Raw genomic sequence first — 11,650 nt, forward strand, 5'->3', positions numbered from 1 at the left:
GGGCTGTTCGGAATTTAGGTTCATCGCTGGCATTGAAGGTGATGGCTGTGTCGCTCCATGGATTGGTTGTTGCTACTTGGTAGACTTCGGCAAGGCTGCGGATTGTTCATTTCCGCATATTATTTGATGCGAAAGTCTCGAAGACTGTTGATACCGTACCGATGTTGTTGGAGTGGTTTTCCGGGGCTAGAAGCTCCTCTCCACTTTTGGCCACCTGCCGCAATATCCAACATGCTCGAAGGCTATGTGTTGGGATGGCGCCTTCTGTACTGTGAATTTTATAGGGTCCGCTAAGCCATCCCTCCAGTACGGTTCCGTTCCCTTTATGGGATTTTTCCTTTTTGGTTTTTGTATCTGGTGCCTGAGTGTAATGTACCCTTTTGTTGCAGACTAGGGTTGTATTCGAGGCCGGATTGTCCCAAAACTTATGTTCGGTTGTCCGGAAACTCTCCATCGCACAGTACTTCCGTACTATGGACGCCAGGTCGATGAAGCGTGTAACTTCACGACGGCTGACGGTGTTCAAGATTCCCTAGTCCGTGCAATTATTGCAAAAAATTGAGATTGCATTTTCCTCTCGGCAGTCCTTTATCCTGTCCATAACCAGGAGGAATCTGGCCCAGTAGTGATGTACTGTCTCAGAGGGCTCTTACCGGATTAGAGATAGATCGCATATGTCTGGGCGGGTGGGTGGAATTAAGTCCGGAACCCTACCCATCTCAAGGCTCGAAGGCCGAGAAGTTTCCAAATTTGGAAGCTTGGATTGCTGGACGTTGTCCAACGAGTCTGGTCCGATGCCTGACTTTAAGTTCAGTGCTTGATCGAAGTCCGTCCCTCCGCGGGAATCCGGCATGGGGGGTTCGGGAGCCCGGACATGACTAGTTTTCAATACAGGAGAAGAGTCGCCGCATTGTTCCTCTACCACTTCAACGTGGTTGGTGACCTGGGGAGAGTTAATCTCTCTCAGATCGGTTTTAAGCCCAATCTGATTGTAGTCTGTAGCGACTCCCAGGGCGGCGATGCGATCCAAGAGCTTGTTTACGGACGAGAGCTCTATTGGATCCAGCCGCTCGGCGAATTCCGAGCTGACGTGAAGATTGCTTTTGACGACTTGAGAGGTCATTGTCGAAGCGGTGGCCGGACAGGCGGTCATAAGGAAACTACCTAGCCGGATAGTCTGGCCGGCGGCCAAGGCTCCTTTGGCAAATATACCGTCCTTGAAGACGGGAGGAGGCATCCTTTCTATCGGTGACGACACAGAGGAACTCTCAATGAAAGCACCAATGTCGGTGTCAAAATCGGCGGATCTCAGGTAGGGGGTCCCGAACTGTGCGTCTAGGCGGATGGTAACAGGAGACAAGGGACACGATGTTTTACCCAGGTTCGGGCCCTCTTGATGGAGGTAAAACCCTACGTCCTGCTTGATTGATATTGATATTGTAGATGTTTACAAGAGTGGATCTACCACGAGATCAAGGAGGCTAAACCCTAGAAGCTAGCCTATGGTATGATTGTAATGGTTGTTGTTGTCCTATGGACCAGAGCCATCCAGTTTATATAGACATCGGAGAGGGCTAGGGTTACATAGAGTCGGTTACAATGGTAGGAGATCTACATATCCGTATCGCCAAGCTTGCCTTCCACGCCAAGGAAAGTCCCATCCAGACACGCGACGAAGTCTTCAATCTTGTACCTTCATAGTCTTGGAGTCCGGTCGATGATGATAGTCCGGCCGATGATAGTTCGGCCGATGATGGTAGTCCGGCTATCGGGAGACCCCCTAATCCGGGACTCCCTCACTTACCTTCACCGTAAGGGGCCGAACTAGTATAAAACCTCTCGTGTCCCTTGTCCCGATTAACCCCTTCAAGCTTCCTAGTTGCGATGGCTCCACAACTAAGTCCTTTCACGAGGACATCTGACGTGACAATTCCATGACAGTTTATGAACAAAGAGCTTGATGATATGGATAAAGAATTTTATGGTGGTAATGCTCAAATTACCCGGCTTGAAAATGCTATAGCCAAAATTTCTGATAAGCAAGCCACCTTAGTCAATAAGATGGCCGCTAAACCAGAAAAGTTAGATGAAAATAATGATGAGGATCTTAAAGTTATTGATGTGTCTCCTATTAGATCTATGTTTTGCAATATGAATCTTGATTATTATGGGACTGATGATGAGTCAACCTTACCTAGAAGGCGTCCCAAAAATTTGGAGTTTTTAGATCTTGATGCTAAATTTGGTAAAAGTGGGATTGGAGAGGTCATGACTTTAAATAGTATTGAACCCACTATCTCGGATTTCAAGGAATTTGATTATGATAATTGTTCTTTAAAAGGTTGTATTTCCTTGTTGCAATTTGTTGTTAATTCTCCTCATGCTTATAGTCAAAATAAAGCTTTTACCAAACATATCGTTGATGCCTTGTTACAATCTTATGATGAAAAACTTAATTTGGAAGTTTCTATACCTAGAAAACTTAATGATGAGTGGGAACCTACTATAAAGATTAAAATTAAAGATCATGAGTGTTTTGCTTTGTGTGATTTGGGTGCTAGTGTTTCCACGATTCCAAAAACTTCATGTGATATTCTAGGTTTCCATGATCTTGATGATTGCTCTTTAAATTTGCACCTTGCGGATTCCACCATTAAAAAGCCAATGGGAAGGGTCAATGATGTTCTCATTGTTGCAAATAGAAATTTGGTGCCCGTAGATTTTATCGTTCTTGATATAGATTGCAATCTTTCTTGCCCTATTATTCTTGGTAGACCTTTCCTTAGAATGATTGGCGCGATTATTGATATGAAGGAATGGAATATTATATTCCAATTTCCATTAAAGAAAGTCATGGAGCACTTTCCAAGAAAGAAAGTCAAATTACCTTATGAATCTATCATGCGAGCTACTTATGAATCAAGTGCCAAAGATGGCACTACTTAGATCTATCTTCGCTTTTATGCCTAGCTAGGGGCGTTAAACGATAGCGCTAGTTGGGAGGCAACCCAATTTTCTTTATGTTTTTTGTTTTTGTTCCTGTTTAGTAATAAATTTTGCATCTACTTTCTGTTTAGATGTCTTTTATCTTTTAATTAGTGCTTGTGCAAAGTAAAACCTGTAGGATAAACTATGATGATAGTTGATTTGATTCTGCTGAAAAACAGAAACTTTGCTCTCACGAGAAATAATTCAATAAATCACAGAAACGTGATTTTTCATTGATTCTTTTTGCTGATGATCAATAATCAAATTTTCCAGTACTTCCTATTTTGGTAGGAGTTTTAGAGTTCCAGAAGTTTGCGTTAGTTACATATTGCTACAGACTGTTCTGTTTTTGACAGATTCTGTTTTTCGTGTGTTGTTTGCTTATTTTGATGCATCTATGGCTAGTAAAATAGTTTATAAACCATAGAGAAGTTGGAATACAGTAGGTTTAACAAAAAAATAAATAAATAATGAGTTCATTACAGTACCTTATGTGGTGGTTTTGTTTTCTTGCACTAACGGAGCTTATAAGATTTCCTGTTGAGTTTTGTGTTGTGAAGGTTTCAAGTTTTGGGTAAAGCTTTTATGGACTATGGAATAAGGAGTGGCAAGAGCCTAAGCTTGGGGATGCCCAAGGCACACCAAGATATTCAAGGATAGCCAAAATCCTAAGCTTGGGGATGCCCCAGGAAGGCATCCCCTCTTTCGTCTTCGTTCATTGGTAACTTTACTTGGAGCTATATTTTTATTTGCCACATGATATGTGTTTTGCTTGGAGCATCGTGTATTATATTAGTCTTTGCTTTTTAGTTTACCACAATCATCCTTGCTGTACACACCTTTTGAGAGAAGCCTACTTAATTAGAATTTGTTAGAATACTCTATGTGCTTCACTTATATCTTTTGAGCTTGATAGTTCTTGCTCTAGTGCTTCACTTATATCCTTTAGAGCACAGTGGTGGCTTGATTTTATAGAAATTACTAGTCTCTCTTGCTTCACTTATATTATTTTGAGAGTATTCTAGAACAGCATGGTATTTGCTTTGGTTACAAATTTGGTCCTAGAATGATGACCATCCAAGTTGGGTATAATAAAAACTATCATAGAAATTGAATTGGATGCTATGATCAATTTGTTGCTTTATAATTGTTTTGAGATATAAAGGTAGTAATTTTAGGGTCATGCTAGTGGATAATTATGAAATTAAGAAATACTTTTGTTGAAGTTGGCAAGTCCCGTAGAATGCACATATGGTAAAAGTTGTGTGACAAATTTGATGCATTAGGTGCTCTTTTGATTGTCTTCCTTATGAGTGGCAGTCGGGGACGAGCGATGGTCTTTTCCTACCAATCTATCCCTCTTGGGGCATGCGTAGTAGTACTTTGCTTCGAGGGCTAAGTATACTTTTGCAATAACTATATGAGTTCTTTATGACTAATGTGAGTCCATGGATATACGCACACTCATCCTTCCACTTTACTAGCCTTTCTTATTACCGCGCAACTCTCGCCGGTATTGAACCCATTATTTACCTTACTCAAAACAGCCACCATACCTACCTATTATGGCATTTCCATAGCCATTCTGAGATATATTTCCATGCAACTTTCCACCGTTCCGTTTATTATGACACGTTTCATCATTGTCATATTGCTCTTTGCATGATCATGTAGTTGACATCGTATTTGTGGCAAGGCCACCTTCATAATTTTCATACATGTCGCTCTTGATTCATTTCATATCCCGGTACACCACCAGAGGCATTCATATAGAGTCATATCTTGTTCTAGCTTTGAGTTGTAATTCTTGTGTTGTAAATCCATAAAAGTGTGATGATCTTCATTATTAGAGCATTGTCTCGGTGAGGAAAGGATGATGAAGACTATGATTCCCCCACAAGTCGGGATGAGACTTCGGACTTTACAAAAAGAAAAAAAGAAAGAGAAAAAAAAGAGAAAGGCCAAAAAGGAAAAAAAAGAAATGCCAAAGAAAAAAAAAGAAAAAAAAGAAAAGAAGGAAAAAAATGAGAGAAAAAGAGAGAAGGGACAATGCTACTATCTCTTTTTCCACACTTGTGCTTCAAAGTAGCACCATGATCTTCATGATAGAGAGTCTCATATAATGTCACTTTCATATACTAGTGGGAATTTTTCATTATAGAACTTGGCTTGTATATTCCAATGATGGGCTTCCTCAAAATGCCCTCGATCTTCGTGAGCAAGCAAGTTGGATGCACACCCACTTAGTTTCTTTTTGTTGAGATTTCATATATTTATAGCTCTAGTGCATCCGTTGCATGGCAATCCCTACTCACTCACATTGATATCTATTGATGGGCATCTCCATAGCCCGTTGATACGCCTAGTTGATGTGATATTATCTTCTCCCTTTTTGTCCTTACAACCACCACAATTTACCACCATAGTGCTATGTCCATGGCTTGCGCTCATGTATTGCGTAAGAGTTGAAAAAGCTGAAGCGCGTTAAAAAGTATGAAATAATTGCTCGGCTCGTCATCGGGGTTGTACATTATGGGAGTATTTTGTGTAATGAAAATGAAGCATGGCCTAACTGTATGATTTTGAAGGGATAAGCTTTCTTTGGCTATGTTATTTTGATAGGACATGATTATTTGTTAGTATGCTTTGAAGCATTATTATTTTTATGTTTTATAAGCTTTTATCTTGAATCATTTGGATCTGAACATTCATGCCACATTAAAGAAAATTACATTGAGACTTATGCTAGGTAGCATTCCACATCAAAAATTCTCTTTTTATCATTTACCTACTCGAGGACGAGCAGGAATTAAGCTTGGGGATGCTTGATACGTCTCCAATGTATCTATAATTTTTGATTGTTCCATGCTATTATATTACCCCTTTTGGATGTTTATGGGTTTTATTTTACACATTTATATCATTTTTGGGACTAACCTACTAACCGGAGGCCCAACCCGTATTGCTGTTTTTTTTTGCCTATTTCAGTATTTCGAAGAAAAAGAATATCAAACGGAGTCCAAACGGAATGAAACCTTCGGAGGTGTGATTTTTGGAATGAACGTGATCCAGAGGACTTGGAGTGCAAGTCAAGAAGCAGCTGAGGCAACCACGAGATAGGAGGGCGCCCCCCCTGTAGGGTGCACCCCCTGTCTTGTGGGCCCCTCGGGCGGCCACCGACGTACTTCTTCCTCTTATATAAGCCTACGTACCCTGAAAACATCCAGGGAGCACCCGAAACACAATTTCCACCACCGTAATCTTCTGTATCCGCGAGATCCCGTCTTGAAGCCTTCGCCGGCGTTCTGCCGGCGGGGGAATCAACCACGGAGGGCTTCTACATCAACACCATAGCCCTTCCGATGAGTTGTGAGTAGTTTACCACAGACCTACGGGTCCATCGTTATTAGCTAGATGGCTTCTTCTCTCTTTTTGGATCTAAATACAATGTTCTCCCCCTCTCTTGTGGAGATCTATTCGATGTAATAGCTTTTTGCGGTGTGTTTGTCGAGATCCGATGAATTGTGGGTTTATGGTCAAGTTTATCTATGAATAATATTTGAATATTCTCTGAATTCTTTTATGTATGATTGAGTTATCTTTGCAAGTCTCTTCGAATTATCAGTTTGGTTTGGCCTACTAGATTGATCTTTCTTGCCATGGGAGAAGTGCTTAGCTTTGGGTTCAATCTTGCGGTGTCCTTACCCAGTGACAGAAAGGGTTGCAAGGCGCGTATTGTATTGTTGACATCGACGATAAAAAGATGGGGTTTATATCATATTGCATGAGTTTATCCCTCTACATCATGTCATCTTGCTTAAGGCGTTACTCTGTTCTTATGAACTTAATACTCTAGATGCAGGCAGGAGTCGGTCGATGTGTGGAGTAATAGTAGTAGATGCAGGCAGGAGTCGGTCTACTTGTTGCGGACGTGATGCCTATATACATGATCATGCCTAGATAATCTCATAATTATTCTCTTTTCTATTAATTGCTCGACAGTAATTTGTTCACCCACCATAATAATTATGCTATCTCGAGAGAAGCCTCTAGTGAAACCTATGGCCCCCGGGATCTATCTCTTATCATATTTGCTTTCAATATACTTTTATTTGCATCTTTACTTTTTGCATCTATATTATAAAATACCAAAAATATATTTATCTTATCATACTATCTCTATTAGATCTCACTTTCGCAAGTGGCCGTGAAGGAATTGACAACCCCTTTCTGAAAGTGCAACTATCCCTAGGTGGTTTTGGTAATTCCTAACAACATATAGCTCATTGAGCTAATACTATTCCAAGACAAATATTTCAGGAAAGCTCAATGAATGGCATGGCATGGATGAGGAAAGTGGATCCCTCAAAATACTAAGGATAAAAGGATTGGCTCAAGCTCAAAATCTCAAGACTCTACATTTTATATTTTAGTGATCCAAGATAACATTGAGTCTATAGGAAAAGCCAATACTATCAAGGATAGATGAGGTGTTGCTTAATGAGTTTCTTGCTCCATAGTGCTTAGTGATATGCTCCAAAAACCCTCAACTACTTTCTCATATCCACATATGACCCAAACCAAAAGTCAAACTCGGCCCCACTGATTCTTTCTATCCGGCGCCATCGAGTTTAGATGTCATAGCCACTGCCACAAACCCTATGCAAATCAGTCTCACCGATAGGGATCTCGGTCTAACCGAGATGGGATTGTTATCTCTCTGTTTCCCTTCGTAACGTTTTGGTCTAACCCAAGTGAGCGATCGGTCCCACCGAGATTGCAATGTAAACTCTCTGTTTCCTTATTGTAACATTTCGGTCTAACCGAAATGAGCGAATCGGTCCCACCGAGTTTACCTAACCAACTCTCTGGTTAGCTTATTACCAAAATCGGTCCCACCGAGTTTGTGTAATCGGTCTCACCGAGATTAGGTTATGCCCTAACCCTAACCATATCGGTCCTACCGAGTTGCATGTCGGTCCCACCGAAAACCCTAACGGTCACTAGGTTTACTAAATCGGTCTGACCGAGTTTGTTGATTCGGTCCCACCGAGATTGGTAAATTGTGTGTAACGGTTAGATTTTGTGTGGAGGCTATATATACCCCTCCACCTCCTCTTCATTCGTGAAGAGAGCCATCAGAACAAACCTACACTTCCAACTTACCATTTTTGAGAAAGAACCACCTAGTCATGTGTTGAGGCCAAGATATTCCATTCCTACCATATGAATCTTGATCTCTAGCCTTCCCCAAGTTGCTTTCCACTCAAATCTTCTTTCCACCAGATCCAAATCCTGTGAGAGAGAGTTTGAAGCACAAGAGCAAGGAGTTCATCATGAACACACCATTTGTTACTTCTTGGAGAGTGGTGTCTCCTAGATTGGCTAGGTGTCACTTGGGAGCCTTCGTCAAGATTGTGGAGTTGAACCAAGGGGTTTGTAAGGGCAAGGAGATCGCCTACTTCGTGAAGATCTACCGCTAGTGAGGCAAGTCCTTCATGGGCGACGGCCATGGTGGGATAGACAAGGTTGCTTCTTCGTGGACCCTTCTTGGGTGGAGCCCTCCGTGGACTTGTGCAACCGTTACCCTTCGTGGGTTGAAGTCTCCATCAATGTGGATGTACGATAGCACCACCTATCGGAACCATGACAAAAACATCTGTGTCTCCAATTGCGTTTGAATCCTCCAAACCCCCCCCCCCTTACTTTCTTGCAAGTTGCATGCTTTACTTTCCGCTGCTCATATACTCTTTGCATGCTTGCTTGAATTGTGTGAAGATTGCTTGACTTGTGCTTAGATAGCTAAAATCTGCCAAAGACTAAAATTGGGAAAAGGTTAAGTTTTTAATTGGTCAAGTAGTCTAATAACCCCCCCTCTAGACATACTTCAATATCCTACAAGTGGTATCCGAGCCTTGGTCTCCATTTGCTTTGATTTCCATAGCTTTTGGTGGTCATAGACTTGGTTTCACAACCTAGGAGAGTATGGCGTCTAGCGAGGGAAATTATCACCATAGAGGTCCTTACTTTTATGGTACTAATTTTGCTAGTTGGAAGCATAAGATGAAAATGCATATTCTCGGACATAACCCCGCCGTTTGGGCTATTGTGTGTATTGTCTTGCAAGGTGAATTCTTTGATGGGAGAGAACTGAACCGTGAAGATAGCGCGGATGAGTTGAAGATGCTGCAATACAACGCTCAAGCTTGTGATATCCTCTTCAACGGATTGTGCCCCGAAGAACTCAACAAAATCAGCCGTCTTGAGAATGCAAAGGAAATTTGGGATACTTTGATTGATATGCACGAAGATACCGACTCCGTCAAAGAATCCAAATTGGATGTGCTCCAAAGTCAACTTGACAAGTTCAAAATGAAGGATGGTGAAGGTGTCGCTGAAATGTACTCTAGGCTTGCTCTTATCACAAATGAGATTGCGGGCTTAGGAAGTGAAGAGATGACCAACAGATTCATCATCAAGAAGATCCTAAGAGCATTGGATGGAAAATATGATACCGTGTGCACATTGATCCAAATGATGCCCAATTACAAGAATCTCAAGCCAACGGAAGTCATTGGAAGAATTGTTGCTCATGAGATGTCACTCAAGGATAAGGAGGAACTTCACAACAAGTCAAGTGGTGCTTACAAAGCCTCATGTGAAGCTCCTACATCATCAAGTGAGAAACAAACCTTCAATGAAGAATTGAGCTTAATGGTGAAGAACTTCAACAAATTCTACAAGAGTAGAAGCAAAGAAAGAAGCTCCAAGTCAAGGTCCTACAATGACAAAAGATCTTCCAGTCGAGAGTGCAATTGCTACAATTGTGGGAGACCCGGACACTATTCCAATGAGTGTACGACACCCTACAAAAGAAGAGAAGAATCACCGCCAAGAGAGAGGAGGAGTAGAGATGATCGTTATGAACGAAGAACATCCCGGAGAAGCAAGGATTCGGAAAGGAAGGACAAGTCATCAAAGAGCTACACAAGACGAAGACATCAAGCTCATGTTGGTGATTGGGTATCCGGTTCCGACTCTGAACATCACTCCGAGAGAAGCTATCACTCCGACTCCGAACATACTCAAGATGAAGGTGTTGCCGGTCTAGCACTTGCATCGACCAACTCCTACGACATATTTGATTCACCAAATGAAGGAATTGGGAGATGCTTCATGGCTAAAGACCCTAAGGTAACACACCCTGAGTATGTTGATTTCAATAGTGATGAAGATGACTTGTTAGGTGATGATGATTTACTTGTTGACAACTCTAGTGATGAATACTATGATGAAACGCCAATTAATCATGCTAATCAAGATAAAACGAATGACAATGATAAGGAGAAGATTGAGCTTCTAAGGAAAGAACTAAACACTCTTAACTTAGCTCAAGAAACTATCTTAGAAGATCATCGAGAACTTTTAAGGGCTCATGAGAAGTTACGCTTTGAAAAGCTCAACCTTGAGCAAGAGCATGAGTTCTTAAAGGCAATCAATGATGATCTCCGTAAGAAAAGTTCTTCTTACATTGCCAAGCGTTTACTCTTATCTACTTACATGCCTCAATTCAAGTCCACTAACAAGAAAAAGAAAAATTCTTCCTCTAGTAGTAACAATCATCATGCTAAATCCAATATTGTTGCTTCTAGTAGTTCTCTTGATTCCACTAATGATTCTCTTAGCCAAGTTACACTTGAGCAAGAAAATAGCTTATTGAAGGGAATTATAGAGAAAGGCGTTTACAAGAGCCTTGCCGGGAGTAAGAAATTTGAGGAAATTGTACGCAAGCAAGGAAGGCACCGGAAGAACCAAGGTGTTGGTTTTGAACGAAAGTTCAATGCCAATGGAGTTGAGTGGGAAGAAGATCAATATCCCAAGACGAAGTTTGTTCCTCAACAAGAGAAGTATGATCCTACTTCCTTCAAGGGAACACAAGCTCAAGATGATCTTCCACCACAAGACCACAAGCAAAAAGGCATGGACAAGCTTCAAGAGGAGATTGATGCATTTGAAGAAGCCCCTAAGGCCTTGGTCAAGTGGGTTCCCAAGACTACGTCAAGCTCTACTTCATGAAGTATGACTACAACTCCAAGGATTCCCATCAAGATGATGTGAATCCTGAAGAAGATGAACTAGAGAGTTCTTGAGGGTGACTCTGCCAACATTCTTCACTCATATCATTATGGCAAGGACAAGTGCAATCAACTTCCACATCTTGCACTAGTTCAAGGAGTCACAAACCCTCTTGTTGGTAAGACAAGGGAGAAGGTAACCTAATGCTTTCATGGACATCATCTTGTGTGTGCATCACTCTATGTCTATGGATATACTTGTTTGTTCCTTGTGGGACTAACCCGTGTAGGTATTGAAAGTGCAACTCACTCCAAAGGATTGCTCCAAATGATCTTCATCAACATTGAACATCCACATCTTCAACACCTACAAACACCTACATGAAGTCATCATCGACAAAACCCAAGGTTAGTTCATCCCTCTAAGGGGGATCTCACATCTAGGGGGAGCTTAACTCTAAGAATTGAGTCAAAGCAACTCTAATGGTGTGAACACATCAATGCATTATGTAAAAGTGGTAACCCCACTTGAGCTTAAACGATGAGTATGACCTATGATCAAATGTTCTTATTTGACTCCTAAGTCA

Source organism: Triticum dicoccoides, chromosome 6B (genome assembly GCF_002162155.2).
Source record: "Triticum dicoccoides isolate Atlit2015 ecotype Zavitan chromosome 6B, WEW_v2.0, whole genome shotgun sequence".
NCBI classification, from domain to species: domain Eukaryota; kingdom Viridiplantae; phylum Streptophyta; class Magnoliopsida; order Poales; family Poaceae; genus Triticum; species Triticum dicoccoides.